Source organism: Macaca mulatta, chromosome Y (genome assembly GCF_049350105.2).
Source record: "Macaca mulatta isolate MMU2019108-1 chromosome Y, T2T-MMU8v2.0, whole genome shotgun sequence".
Lineage (NCBI taxonomy): Eukaryota > Metazoa > Chordata > Mammalia > Primates > Cercopithecidae > Macaca > Macaca mulatta.
In genome coordinates, this window is record NC_133427.1 from 9,058,748 (window position 1) to 9,073,165 (window position 14,418).

Consider the following 14,418-nt stretch of genomic DNA (forward strand, 5'->3'; position numbering starts at 1 on the left):
TCTCTATTTATAGCACTCTTAGCATGTTAGTAATTTTTTCACAGCACCCATATAACAAAACAAATACCCAAAGATCTGTGTATTGAGTACTTTGGTCCAAACAATTTAATACTTGTCGAAAAAACTTAGCACCTGTTGAGCACCACACAACTTCTCAAACCTTGGAATCACCCTCATTTCCTGTTCCATACTGGTTTCTGGCACGATACTTGCTTTTTCATCACAGTACCCTCTGAAAATCCAACACCAAAAAGTATTCATCATCAAAAGTGCAGAGATGTAATGCTGAAAGTGTGAATTACCTCATGCTTATATTCACATAAATTCTATCAGATAGCACCATGTTTCTCTCAAAAAGTTAACACTGGAGGGTGCAGAGCAAGATGGCCGAATAGGAACAGCTCCAGTCTCCAACTCCCAGCGCGAGCGACACAGAAGACCGGTGACTTCTACATTTTCAACTGAGGTACTGGGTTCATCTCACTAGGGAGTGCCAGACAATCGGTGCTGGTCAGCTGCTGCAGCCGGACCAGCGAGAGCTGAAGCAGGGCGAGGCATGGCGTCAACTGGGAAGCGCAAGGGGGAAGGGAATCCCTTTTCCTAGCCAGGGGAACTGAGACACACAACACCTGGAAAATTGGGTAACTCCCACCCCAATACTGTGCTTTAAGCAAACAGGCACACTAGGAGATTATATCCCACACCTGGCCGGGAGGGTCCCACACCCACGGAGCCTCCCTCATTGCTAGCACAGCCGTCTGTCATCAAACCTCAAGGCAGCAGCGAGGCTGGGGGAGGGGTGCCAACATTGCTGAGGATTAAATAGGTAAACAAAGCCTCTGGGAAGCTCGAACTGGGTGGAGCTCACAGCAGCTCAAGGAAACCTGCCTGTCTCTGTAGACTCCACCTCTGGGAACGGGGCACAGCTAAACAACAACAATAACAAAAAGCAGCAGAAACCTCTGTAGACGCAAACGACTCTGTCTGACAGCTTAGAAGAGAGCAGTGGATCTCCCAACACGGAGGTTGAGATCTGAGAATGGACAGACTGCCTGCTCAAGTGGGTCCTTGACCCCTGAGTAGACTAACTGGGAGACATCCCCCACTAGGGGCAGTCTGACACCCCACACCTCACACGGTGGAGTACACCCCTGAGAGGAAGCTTCCAAAGTAAGAATCAGACAGGTACACTCGCTGTTCAGCAATATTCTATCTTCTGCAGCCTCTGCTGCTGATACCCAGGCAAACAGGGTCTGGAGTGGACCTCAAACAATATCCAACAGACCTACAGCTGAGGGTCCTGACTGTTAGAAGGAAAACTATCAAACAGGAAGGACACCTACACCAAAACCCCATCAGTACGTCACCATCATCAAAGACCAGAGGCAGATAAAACCACAAAGATGGCCGGGCTCGGTGGCTCAAGCCTGTAATCCCAGCACTTTGGGAGGCCGAGACGGGCGGATCACGAGGTCAGGAGATCGAGACCATCCTGGCTAACACGGTGAAACCCCGTCTCTATTAAAAGATACAAAAAACTAGCCGGGCGAGGTGGTGGGCGTCTGTGGTCCCAGCTACTCGGGAGGCTGTGGCAGGAGAATGGCGGGAACCCGGGAGGCGGAGCTTGCAGTGAGCTGAGATCTGGCCACTGCACTCCAGCCTGGGCGACAGAGCGAGACTCCGTCTCAAAGAAAAAAAAAAAAAAAAAAAACCACAAAGATGGGGAAAAACCAGGGCAGAAAAGCTGGAAATTCAAAAAATAAGAGCGCATCTCCCCATGCAAAGGAGCACAGCTCATCACCAGCAACGGATCAAAGCTGGACAGAGAATGACTTTGACGAGATGAGAGAAGAAGGCTTCAGTCCATCAAACTTCTCAGAGCTAAAGGGGAAATTACGTACCCACTGCAAAGAAACTAAAAATCTTGAAAAAAGAGTGGAAGAATTGATAGCTAGAGTAATTAATGCAGAGAAGGTAATAAACGAATGGACAGAGATGAAAACCATGACACAAGAAATACGTGACAAATGCACAAGCTTCAGTAACCGATTTGATCAACTGGAAGAAAGAGTATCAGCGATTGAGGATCAAATGAATGAAATGAAGCGAGAAGAGAAACCTAAAAAAAAAGAAGAAAAAGAAATGAACAAAGCCTGCAAGAAGTATGGGATTATGTAAAAAGACAAAATCTACGTCTGATTGGGGTGCCTGAAAGTGAGGGGGAAAATGGAACCAAGTTGGAAAACACTCTTCAGGATATCATCCAGGAGAACTTCCCCAACCTAGTAGGGCAGGCCAACATTCAAATCCAGGAAATACAGAGAATGCCACAAAGATACTCCTCGAGAATAGCAACACCAGGACACATAATTGCCAGATTCACCAAAGTTGAAATGAATGAAAATATCTTAAGGGCAACCAGAGAGCAAGGACGGGTTACCCACAAAGGGAAGCCCATCAGACTAACAGCAGATCTCTCAGCAGAAACTCTACAAGCCAGAAGAAATGGGGGCCAATATTCAACATTCTTAAAGAAAAGAATTTTAAACCCGGAATTTCATATCCAGCCAAACTAAGTTTCATAAGTGAAGGAGAAATAAAATCCTTTACAGATAAGCAAATGCTTAGAGATTTTGTCACCACTAGGCCTGCCTTACAAGAGAGCCTGAAGGAAGCACTCAACATGGAAAGGAACAACCGGTACCAGCCATCGCAAAAACATGCCAAAATGTAAAGACCATCGAGGCTAGGAAGAAACTGCATCAACTAATGAGCAAAATAACCAGTTAATATCATAATGGCAGGATCAAGTTCACACATAACAATATTAACCTTAAATGTAAATGGACTAAATGCTCCAATTAAAAGACACAGACTGGCAAACTGGATAAACAGTCAAGACCCATCAGTTTGCTGTATTCAGGAGACCCATCTCACATGCAGAGACATACATAGGCTCAAAATAAAGGGATGGAGGAAGATTTACCAAGCAAATGGAGAACAAAAAAAAGCAGGGGTTTGAATACTAGTCTCTGACAAAACAGACTTTAAACTATCAAAGATCAAAAGAGACAAAGAAGGCCATTACCTAATGGTAAAGGATCAATTAAACAGGAAGAGCAAACTATCCTAAATATATATGCACCTAATATAGCAGCACCCAGATTCATAAAGCAAGTCCTTAGAGATTTACAAAGAGACTTAGAGTCCCATACAATAATAGTGGGAGACTTCAACACTCCACTGTCAACATTAGACAGATCAACGAGACAGAAAGTTAACAAGGATATCCAGGAATTGAACTCATCTCTGCAGCAAGCAGTCCTAATAGACATCTATAGAACTCTCCACCCCAAATCAACTGAATATAGCTTCTTCTCAGCACCACATCGCACTTATTCCAAAATTGACCACATAATTGGAAGTAAAGCACTCCTCAGCAAATGTACAAGAACAGAAATTATAACAAACTGTCTGTCAGACCACAGTGCAATCAAACTTGAACTCAGGACTAAGAAACTCAATCAAAACCACTCAATTATATGGAAACTGAAAAACCTGCTCCTGAATGACTACTGTGTACATAACGGAATGAAGGCAGAAATAAAGATGTTCTTTGAAACCAATGAGAACAAAGATAAAACATACCAGAATCTCTGGGACACATTTAAAGCAGTGTGTAGATGGAAATTTATAGCACTAAATGCCCACAAGAGAATGCTGGAAAGATCGAAAATTGACATTCTCACATCACATTTAAAAGAACTAGAGAAGAAAGAGCAAACACATTTAAAAGCTAGCAGAAGGCAAGAAATAGCTAAGATCAGAGCAGAACTGAAGGACATAGAGACACAAAAAACCCTCCAAAAAATCAATGAATCCAGGAGTTGGTTTTTTGAAAAGATCAACAAAATTGAAAGACTGCTAGCAAGACTAATAAAGAAGAAAAGAGAGAAGAATCAAATAGATGCAATAAAAAATGATAAAGGGGATATCACCACCGACCCCACAGAAATACAAACTACCATTAGAGAATGCTATAAACACCTCTACACAAATAAACTAGAAAATCTAGAAGAAATGGATAATTTCCTGGACGCTTACACTCTTCCAAGACTAAACCAGGAAGAAGTTGAATCCCTGAATAGACCAATAGCAGGCTCTGAAATTGAGGCCATAATTAAGAGCCTACCAACCAAAAAAAAGTCCAGGCCCAGATTGATTCACAGCTGAATTCTACCAGAGGTACAAGGAGGAGCTTGTACCATTCCTTCTGAAACTATTCCAATCAATGGAAGAAAAGGGAATCCTCCCTAACTCATGTTATGAGGCCAACATCATCCTGATACCAAACGTGGCAGAGACACAACAAAAAAAAAGAGAATTTTAGACCAATATCCCTGATTAACATCGAAGCAAAAATCCTCAATAAAATACTAGCAAACTGGATGCAGCAGCACATCAAAAAGCTTATCCACCATGATCAAGGTAGCTTCATCCCTGGGATGCAAGGCTGGTTCAACATTCACAAATCAATAAATGTAATCCAGCATATAAACAGAACCAAAGACAAGAACCACATGATTATCTCAATAGATGCAGAACAGGCTTTTGACAAAATTCAACAGCCCTTCTTGCTAAAAACGCTCAATAAATTCGGTATTGATGGAACATATTTCAAAATAATAAGAGCTATTTATGACAAACCCACAGTCAATATCATACTGAATGGGCAAAAACCGGAAAAATTCCCTTTGAAAACTGGCACAAGACAGGGATGCCCTCTCTCACCACTCCTGTTCAACATAGTGTTGGAAGTTCTGGCTGGAGCAATCAGGCAAGAGAAAGAAATCAAGGGTATTCAGTTAGGAAAAGAAGAAGTCAAATTGTCCCTCTTTGCAGATGACATGATTGTATATTTAGAAAACCCCATTGTCTCAGCCCCAAATCTCCTTAAGCTGATAAGCAATTTCAGCAGTCTCAGGATACAAAATTAATGTGCAAAAATCAGAAGCATTCTTATACACCAGTAACAGACAAACAGAGAACCAAATCATGAGTGAACTTCCATTCACAGTTGTTTCAAAGATAATAAAATACCTAGGAATCCAACTTTCAAGCGATGTAAAGGACCTCATTAAGGAGAACTACAAACCACTGCTCAGTGAAATAAAAGAGGACACAAACAAATGGAAGAACATACCATGCTCATGGATAGGAAGAATCAATATCATGAAAATGGCCATACTGCCCAAGGTAATTTATAGATTTAATGCCATCCCCCATCAAGCAACCAATGAGTTTCCTCACAGAATTGGAAAAAACTGCTTTAAAGTTCATATGGAACCAAAAAGAGCCCACATTGCCAAGACAATCCTAAGTCAAAAGAACAAAGCTGGAGGCATCACGCTACCTGACTTCAAATTATACTACAAGGCTACAGTAACCAAAACAGCATGGTACTGGTACCAAAACAGAGATATAGACCAATGGAACAGAACAGAGTCTTCAGAAATAATACCACACATCTACAGCCATCTGATCTTTGACAAACCTGAGAGAAACAAGAAATGGGGAAATGATTCCCTATTTAATAAATGGTGCTGCGAAAATTGGCTAGCCATAAGTAGAGAGCTGAAACTGGATCCTTTCCTTACTCCTTATACAAAAATTAATTCAAGATGGATTAGAGACTTAAATGTTAGACCTAATATCATAAAAATCCTAGAAGAAAGCCTAGGTAGTACCATTCAGGACATAGGCATGGGCAAAGACTTCATGTCTAAAACACCAAAAGCAATGGCAGCAAAAGCCAAAATTGACAAATGGGCTCTCATTAAACTAAAGAGCTTCTGCACAGCAAAAGAAACTCCCATCAGAGTGAACAGGCAACCTACAGAATGGGAGAAAATTTTTGCAATCTACTCATCTGACAAAGGGCTAATATCCAGAACCTACAAAGAACTCAAACAAATTTACAAGAAAAAAACAAACAACCCCATCAAAAAGTGGGCAAAGGATATGAACAGATATTTCTCAAAAGAAGACATCCATACAGCCAACAGACACATGAAAAAATGCTCATCATCATTGGCCATCAGAAAAATGCAAATCAAAACCACAATGAGATACCATCTCACACCAGTTAGAATGGCAATCATTAAAAAGTCAGGAAACAACAGGTGTTGGAGAGGATGTGGAGAAATAGGAACACTTTTACACTGTTGGTGGGATTGTAAACTAGTTCAACCATTATGGAAAACAGTATGGCGATTCCTCAAGGATCTAGAACTAGATGTACCATATGACCCAGCCATCCCATTACTGAGGATATACCCAAAGGATTATAAATCCTGCTGCTATAAAGACACATGCACACGTATGTTTATTGTGGCACTATTCACAATAGCAAAGACTTGGAATCAACCTAATGTCCATCAGTGACAGACTGGATTAAGAAAATGTGGCACATATACACCATGGAATACTATGCAGCCTTAAAAAAGGATGAGTTTGTGTCCTTTGTAGGGACATGGATGCAGGTGGAAACCATCATTCTTAGCAAACTATCAGAAGAACAGAAAACCAAACGCCGCATGTTCTCACTCATAGGTGGGAACTGAACAATGAGATCACTTGGACTCGGGAAGGGGAACATCACACACCGGGGCCTATCATGGGGAGGGGGGAGGAGGGAGGGATTGCACTGGGAGTTATACCTGTTGTAAATGATGAGTTGATGGGTGGTGACGAGTTGATGGGACAGCACAGCAACATGGCACAAGTATACATATGTAACAAACCTGCATGTTATGCACATGTACCCTAGAACTTAAAGTATAATAATAATAATAAATTCATTAAAAAATAAAAAAGTAAAAATAAAAATTAATATAATAAAATGGCTTTCTTTAAAAAAAAAGAAATGCATATCATAAAAAAATAAAAAAATAATAAAACAAAACAAAACAAAACACTGGATCTCATGAATTTGCTGTGGCACCCTAGAGCACCTTGGTGTACAGTTTGGGAACTCCAGTTTCGATATTTCCGTTCACAAGCTGCTAATCCTAGGACTGCTTCTACTTTAACCTTTATCCCTAAATTTGGAATGAAAGGCTTCCTGCCAAATGAATTCCAGCCATTGGGGAGTGGGACAGCAGAGGGAACTTTCTTGAAATAGTAAAGACTATGTCTTAGAAAAGTGTGCTTCCGTCTCTACCACAGACAGGTTCTGGTGTCTTTGTAGCACATTTCACAAGCTTTTAGATATATTTGGACCACTAGGGACATCGTTTTCCTTAAGGAGGTGTCCTCTGGGGAGTAGGGGTGCTCATTTACATGCTATATCTTTCTAAGTACTGGATCTTCATGTGTTTGAAGGGTAGCACATTAAGGTAGTTGCATGGGGATGGCCCCTTTGTCCCCATTTTGCGACAACTGCCCCATTCCCTCCACCCCATCACTCCCATGTCCAGAAATTCCAAATCTGGAAACTCTACCCCAACCTGAGGACCATAATCATCTTCACCATTGTTTGCTTACAATTTCCTGTGCATTCTACCAGCCCCTCATAGACAGGTCTCCTTATTTCCCACCGTTCTTAAAGGTGGAATGCCAAGGTGTTTATCTTCTCCTTTCACAGCATGCCTGACTCTGTGGTGGCTCCACTAACATCCTTCCCTGCTCTCAAGTAGTGCACACCTATGGAAATCAGGATGCCCACTCCCCGCTTGACCAGGAGGCCACCCTGAGGGACAAGATTTGCATTGCTGAGACCTGGCTGGTATCATTCAAAGAAACATTCTACAGGTATAGTCCAGGGGCCTGCTCCTTGAGCAAGGTAAGGAGAGAGCCAGGTGTGAGATTCTGTGTTCAGCACAGGGCCACCAGCAGGAGGTGGGCCAGGGACGGCTCCTTTCTCTTGCCTGGAGGGGAAAACAGAAGATCCTGGCCTGAACTTCCCTCCAGCTGCCCTGTCTTAAGTGGCTCCTCCACCTGGTGAGGCTGTCCTTTGTCTCTCCAGCTTCTCCATGGGACATTACAGCTGGCCTTGGCCTGAAGCTCCCTAATCTTTATGGGATGACATCTATGGGATGTGATCCTTCACCTGGAGCCAGGGGAGGGGTTGGCACAGAGAAGCAATGAGACAGGTCTCAAGGCCAGGCCTTCTTTCAGCTTTGAGCAATGGGCTCAAGGCTATGAAATGATCCAACACATAAAATAAATATTAAATATAAAAATAGAGCCCAAAAAAGCCACAGAAAAATAAATATTTTACACATTTAACTAAACATCTACAAACAGTACATTATCAATTGGTCCCCTGCTGCTCAGTCCAATTCTTCCAGAATAACCCATAAATTCTGTCTAATGTGGGAAGGGGGTTCACATTAATACTTGCTGTGCTGAAAGTGGAGGCTCCAAAGACAAGATTTCCAGGATCCACAACAGTCCTGGAGCAGCTCCCACAAGCCCCTCAGCAGTCCACGCTGCTGGAGTGTGTGTCTGACATGAGTTTGCATGTTACAGATGAAGTCTAGACCCCTTAACTGGAAAGACATGCCTGAGTGCAGGGCCAGCTTGGTAGGGAAGCCCTGTAGAGAAGCCTCAGTGCCTCCCCTTCTGCCCTGGTCCTCAGGGCTCTGCCTCCTCCCCATTCTAGAGACAATCCCTTCCATAAATGAAAATAGCCTCCCGGGCCCGGGGTGTGTCGGGGTTCTTTGGACAACAAGGTTCTTTGTTTCTTTAGCTGGGGAAAGTGTTAATAATACAGAGTCCCAGGGCTCAACAGTAATTCCCAAGGTCTAAGCAGGCTACAGTCTCCTCTTGGACCCCATTGGTGAGTCACACTATTACACAGAGTGGCACTGGTTCCTTTCCTGGTACAGGAGAAATGCTACTAACCACATCCTCCTTTGTTCCTCCAGGAAGGCATTGGGATTGAAAGGAAAACTCTGACAAGGACCCAGCTCAGCTATTAACTAGCATATTTGTTGCTCTTTAGACTCCTTGTCTATCTCCATCTGTGGAAAGTGGAAGCATGTGTCTAATTCTAGATACTGATCTAGAAGCTGTATAGTCTGATGATTTTAAGTCCATCTACTCCACGAACAAGATGGTCTCGGTTTAAGTATTGGTTACTTAAACACTCAGTGTTTCTGCTTCCTTGTTTGTTAAGCCTTCCTTCTGTTGTCAGGATGAGTACAAATGTTAATAAATCCAAAGCACTTAGAAGATTGCCTGGAACTGAGTAAGCATTTTTTTTTTTTTTTTTTTTTTTTTTTTTTACTATTAATACCATCATTATTGTCATGGCTACTAATGGTCAACAAAGGTCAACCAAGCACCTGCTCTGTGACAGCTCCTAGGAGGGTCCTGCAGGGGATACAGAACCATACTCATAGCTTGTCAGGTTCCTGGTTGGGCAGGTGTTCCTTTGGAAGAGATAATGTTCACAAAGGTGAAGTGATTCATCCTAGATAGGCTCATGACAGACTCCTTTTCAGGGGAGGTCACATCTGAAGAATGGCTGCATGTGTTCAACTCAGACATCCAGAGGAGGAGCTGAGGAGCACTCTGGAGCCCTTGGAGGTCAGGCTAAAGAGTTTAGACTTTATTCAATGGACAATGGGGAGAAAGTGGCTTTCCACAGAGTTCTGTAGATGTCCACAGAGCTTCTCTGGTTTTTAATCTTTTGGGTTTCTTTTGGCCAAAGCATCTGTTTTTCTCTCTTGGAATGTCAATTTACTATTAGCTCTTTGCTTTCAGAGGACATTTTCTTAACATTGGCACAAATTGCATTTATAAATAACTCTGAAAGAAGTGTTAAATATTGCATAATTTTTGATGTGCCAGACTAACTTGCCATCAGACAGGTTCACTAGGACGTGGCATGTTGTCCAGCCTAATGCAATAGCATGCAAATTATTTTCAGAACTCCAACCTTCTTCTCATATTTGTTGGTGCAATTAGAAGTGCCTGTGAATATATACTTTGTTCTAGACAGTTACAGAAATTGGATACTGGCATGTTTCTTTAGAGCATGACTAGTCTACTTTTGGGAAAATTGAGTTTCCTTGTCCAGTTGGTGATTGCAGGATTTTTTTAGCTGCTTGTTTGTATTCACCCAAGTCCTTCATTCCATAAAATAGAAAACCAAGGCCCCATGAAAGAGAGTTGCTAAAGAAAAGTGGGGAGAGAACCAGGAGTAGAACTAGAAGTATAACTAATCCAACATTTTAGTATTTCTTGTCTCTTAGCTCTCTAACATTGAAAGAGTAATCCTCAAATGTAGACACCATCCTTTTCCAGAAATAATTGGAGGTCCATAAAGCAGGTACCCTCTGTAGTTCGGTCTGGAATTGGTGGAAGGCAGAAATGTATTTGCTACATGGAAGGTGCTCGGCTGGGTGCAGTGGCACATGCCTGTAATCCCAGCACTTTGTTAGGCCAAGGCAGGTGGAACACGAGGTCAAGAGATGGAGACCATCCTGGCTAATATAGTGAAACCCTGTCTCTAATAAAAAATGCAAAAATTAGCTGAGTATGGTGGAACAAACCTGTAGTCCCACTTACTCAGAAGGAAGAGGCATGAGAATAACTTGAACCCAGAAAGCGGAGTTTGCAGTGAGCCAACATCATGCCACTGCACTCCAGCCTGGTGACAGAATGAGACTCCGCCTAAAGAAAAAAAAAAAAAAGAAGAAGACTGTGCTCAATAAATGTTCCACAGACTTACAAGTTCAAAAAGGGCAGAAACAGTTTTTATTGTGCTGATCTTTAAATTTCCAAGGCCTAGTTCAATGCCATGCACATAGTAGGTCCTCCATAAACATTCATTGGTGGAATGGATGGATGGCAAAAAGATTCAGAAACCTGAGATCAACCTTTAGCTCTTGTTATTAGCAGTGAATCTAAATGTGTCTGCAGTAACCTCAATTCTTGCCTTCTCAGAAGAAAGAACTCAACAGAGGGGCATAAGGCAGAGTGAGAGACCAGAGCAAGTTTTAGAGCAGGAATAAGAATTTATTAAAAAGTTTACCAGGAGCTCAAGATGAGCCTGGAAAACATAGTGAAATCCTATGTCTACAAAAAATTACAAAAATTAGTTGGGCATGGTGGTGTGCACCTGTACTGCCAGCTACTCGGGAGGCTGACGTGGAAGGATGACTTGAGGTAGGCAGGTGAAGTTTGCAGTGAGCTGGTATCACTCCACTGCACTCCAGTCTGGGAGCCAGAGCAAGACTCTATCTCAGAAAAATAAATAAATAAATACATAATAAAAAATAAAAAAAAATTACAGCAGGAATGAGAGGAAGTAATGTACATTTGGAATAGGGCCAAGTTGGCAACTTGAGAGATCAAGTGCGCGGTTTGACCTTTGACTTGGGGTCTTATACACTGTCATGCTTCTGGGGTCTTGCATCCCTTCTTCCCTGATTCTTCCCCTGGAGTGGGCAGTCTACATGTGCAGCAGCCTGTTAGCACCTGGGAGGGGAGCATGAGCAGTATATTTACTGAAATTATACGCATGCTCACTTGAGGCGATACCAGTGGAGCATTCCCAGAGGAAAGTCATAAACCAGTTAAACTGAAGAAGGAAAACATGAAAGTTACAATATGTAAAGCCAGAAAATTAACCTTCCCCTCAGGGCTTAGTGTAGTGTAGCACCCCTGTAGTCTAAGTTAGAGAAGAATACTAACTGCCTGTTTTTCCTTCTGTGCTCAGCAAGCCTTATCTGTTCTCATTACTTTTCACATTTCTTGAGGCTCAGAGAGTTCTCACTTACCTCCCCAGCACAGCCGCAATGTCATAAGATTGATAAGTATATGTTACAAAAACATATACTCCCAAGGATGTAGGACATGTTGTATAACAAAAGTAAAAGAATGATTAATTGCCTTTGTTCTTGCTTGTGCTAGTACACTTCCTGCAGCACATAACTCCCACCACAAACTGCTTAAAAGATGATTGATCCCTTTGTTCAGGGCTCAGAATTTTTGGACCCTAGTAGGACTGAGCTGGTGGTCACCTTAACAATAAACGGCTTTCCTGAACTCTGTTCTATCTCTTCTGTCTCTGAGTATCTTGAAACTTTTCTGGGGGCTCATCCTGGATTGGAGACAGCAGATATTTATCTCCTTTGCCTGTGGCATAGAGCAACAGGACACAGGAGACTTGGAACCCTTGGCACCACTGGATAAGATTTAGCACAGAAGAAGAACCGCCCATGTCTTGGAGCCTTCCCATGACAGCACAAACCGAACTGACTGGGGAGTTGCAGGAGAGTCACAGGAATAGGGCATAGGCAGACTACTGAACTGCAGTAAGGTCATGTCCTAGGTAAGCCCGTCTCATAAAGATGGAAGGGGAGCCTGATCACCTCCCAGGATGTGACAATTAATCCAACTCCAGAGAGTAAACAACTGGAGGGTCCCAATGACTTGGACGAAACTCATGCCCTAACCTACACAAGATGTGAAAGAGGCTCGCAAGTTGGTCAGGATAGGGAACTGAAAATGGTGAGAGGAGATCACCACTTTAATAAAAGAATGAGAGAGAACAGAGGAGGTGCAAGCAAACAAAGTGGAGAGAAGAGCTCATCGCTTTAACTAAAGGGCAGTAACTGGGAAACTGGAAAAGGGAGAAAATGGGCCAATAGAGCGGCAAGTGCAGAAAAGTAGAAATTGCTGGCAGAGGGACAATAGTGGCTTGCCACCCCAACTGGTGTGTGTGAACCTACCCATACTACTAGTATGGGTAGTGTATGGGTGTGTGTGAACTACCCAGGATACTAGTGAGGTTTTTTCCCTCTGATGAGGAGTCCTGGGGCAGGAGATATGTGTGAAAGTGTGTGAAAGAGATGGTCTTTGGAGAGGCTAATGCATGGAGTGATGTGGGGAGACACAAGTCTCCTAGCGCAGACTGTCCTCTGAAGCAAGTGTGGGATGACAGGATTTGTTTCATAGCTTCACAGCAGTAGCTGACTATGACCTGGCCAAGCAGCTTCCGATCCTCCTGTAATAGGACCCAGTCTGGTGAATCTGAGAGTGAAAGTGCACCGAAAGGGAGGAAAAGGCAGGAAAAATGTTGAAGCCAACTCCATTAGAATGTATGTTAAAGAACTTTATGAAAGGGTTTGATGGTGATTATGGAATGAAGTTAACACCACAGAGGTTGAGAACCTTTTGTGAAATTGACTGGACCTCTTTTAATGTTAGGTGGCCAGCTGAAAGGACAATAGATAAGTAGATAATTGGCCATATGTTTAAGGTAGTAACCAGAACTGGAGTGTTAACAATCTAGGCACCCTGATTAGTTTCCATACATAGACTTCTGGCTGAGTGTGATTCAGAACCACCAAAAATGGCCACAGCCTGCTCTAAACATTATTGTAAGATTTTAGTGGTTCATGAAAACCAGGGCACCATAGAAAGAACCCACATAGCATAGGCCCAGGAAAAAGAGCAGTAAGGAAAACAGAAAAAAACCTGTCCTAGAGGTCCTACCAGAGGAGCTAGAGACTCCACCTACTTATGTTTCATTTATTTATTTATTTATTTATTTATTTATTTATTTATTTATTTATTTATATTTTTACTTTTTATTTTATTTTTTTATTATTATACTTTAAGTTCTAAGGTACATGTGCATAACGTGCAAGTTTGTTACATATGTATACCTGTGCCATGTTGGTGTGCTGCACCCATCAACTCGTCAGCACCCATCAACTCATCGTTTATGTCAGGTATAACTCCTAATGCAATCCCTCCCCTTTCCCCCTCCCCATTATAGGCCCCGGTGTGTGATGTTCCCCTTCTCAAGTCCAAGTGATCTCATTGTTCAGTTCCCACCTATGAGTGAGAACATGCGGCGTTTGGTTCTCTGTTCTTGCAATAGTTTACTGAGAATGATGTTTTCAAGCTGCATCCATGTCCCTACAAAGGACACAAACTCATCCGTTTTTATGGCTGCATAGTATTCCATGGTGTATATGTGCCACATTTTCTTAATCCAGTCTGTCACTGATGGACATTTGGGTTGATTCCACGTCTTTGCTATTGTGAATAGTGTCACAATAAACATACGTGTGCATGTGTCTTTATACCAGCATGAGTTATAATCCTTTGGGTATATACTCAGGAATGGGATGGCTGGGTCATATGGTACATCTAGTTCTAGATCCTTGAGGAATCGCCATACTGTTTTCCATAATGGTTGAACTAGTTTACAATCCCACCAACAGTGTAAAAGTGTTCCTATTTCTCCACATCCTCTCCAACACCTGTTGTTTCCTGACTTTTTAATGATTGCCATTCTAACTGGTGTGAGATGGTATCTCATTGTGGTTTTGATTTGCATTTTTCTGATGGCCAATGATGATGAGCATTTTTTCATGTGTCTGTTGGCTGTAT

The 14,418-nt window shown here is 42.4% G+C and overlaps 1 pseudogene; it reads left to right on the forward strand.

The window, feature by feature from the left end:
• LOC106995385 (polypeptide N-acetylgalactosaminyltransferase 15-like) overlaps window positions 1-14,418 on the forward strand; it is a 40,359-nt pseudogene that overhangs the window by 12,774 nt on the left and 13,167 nt on the right.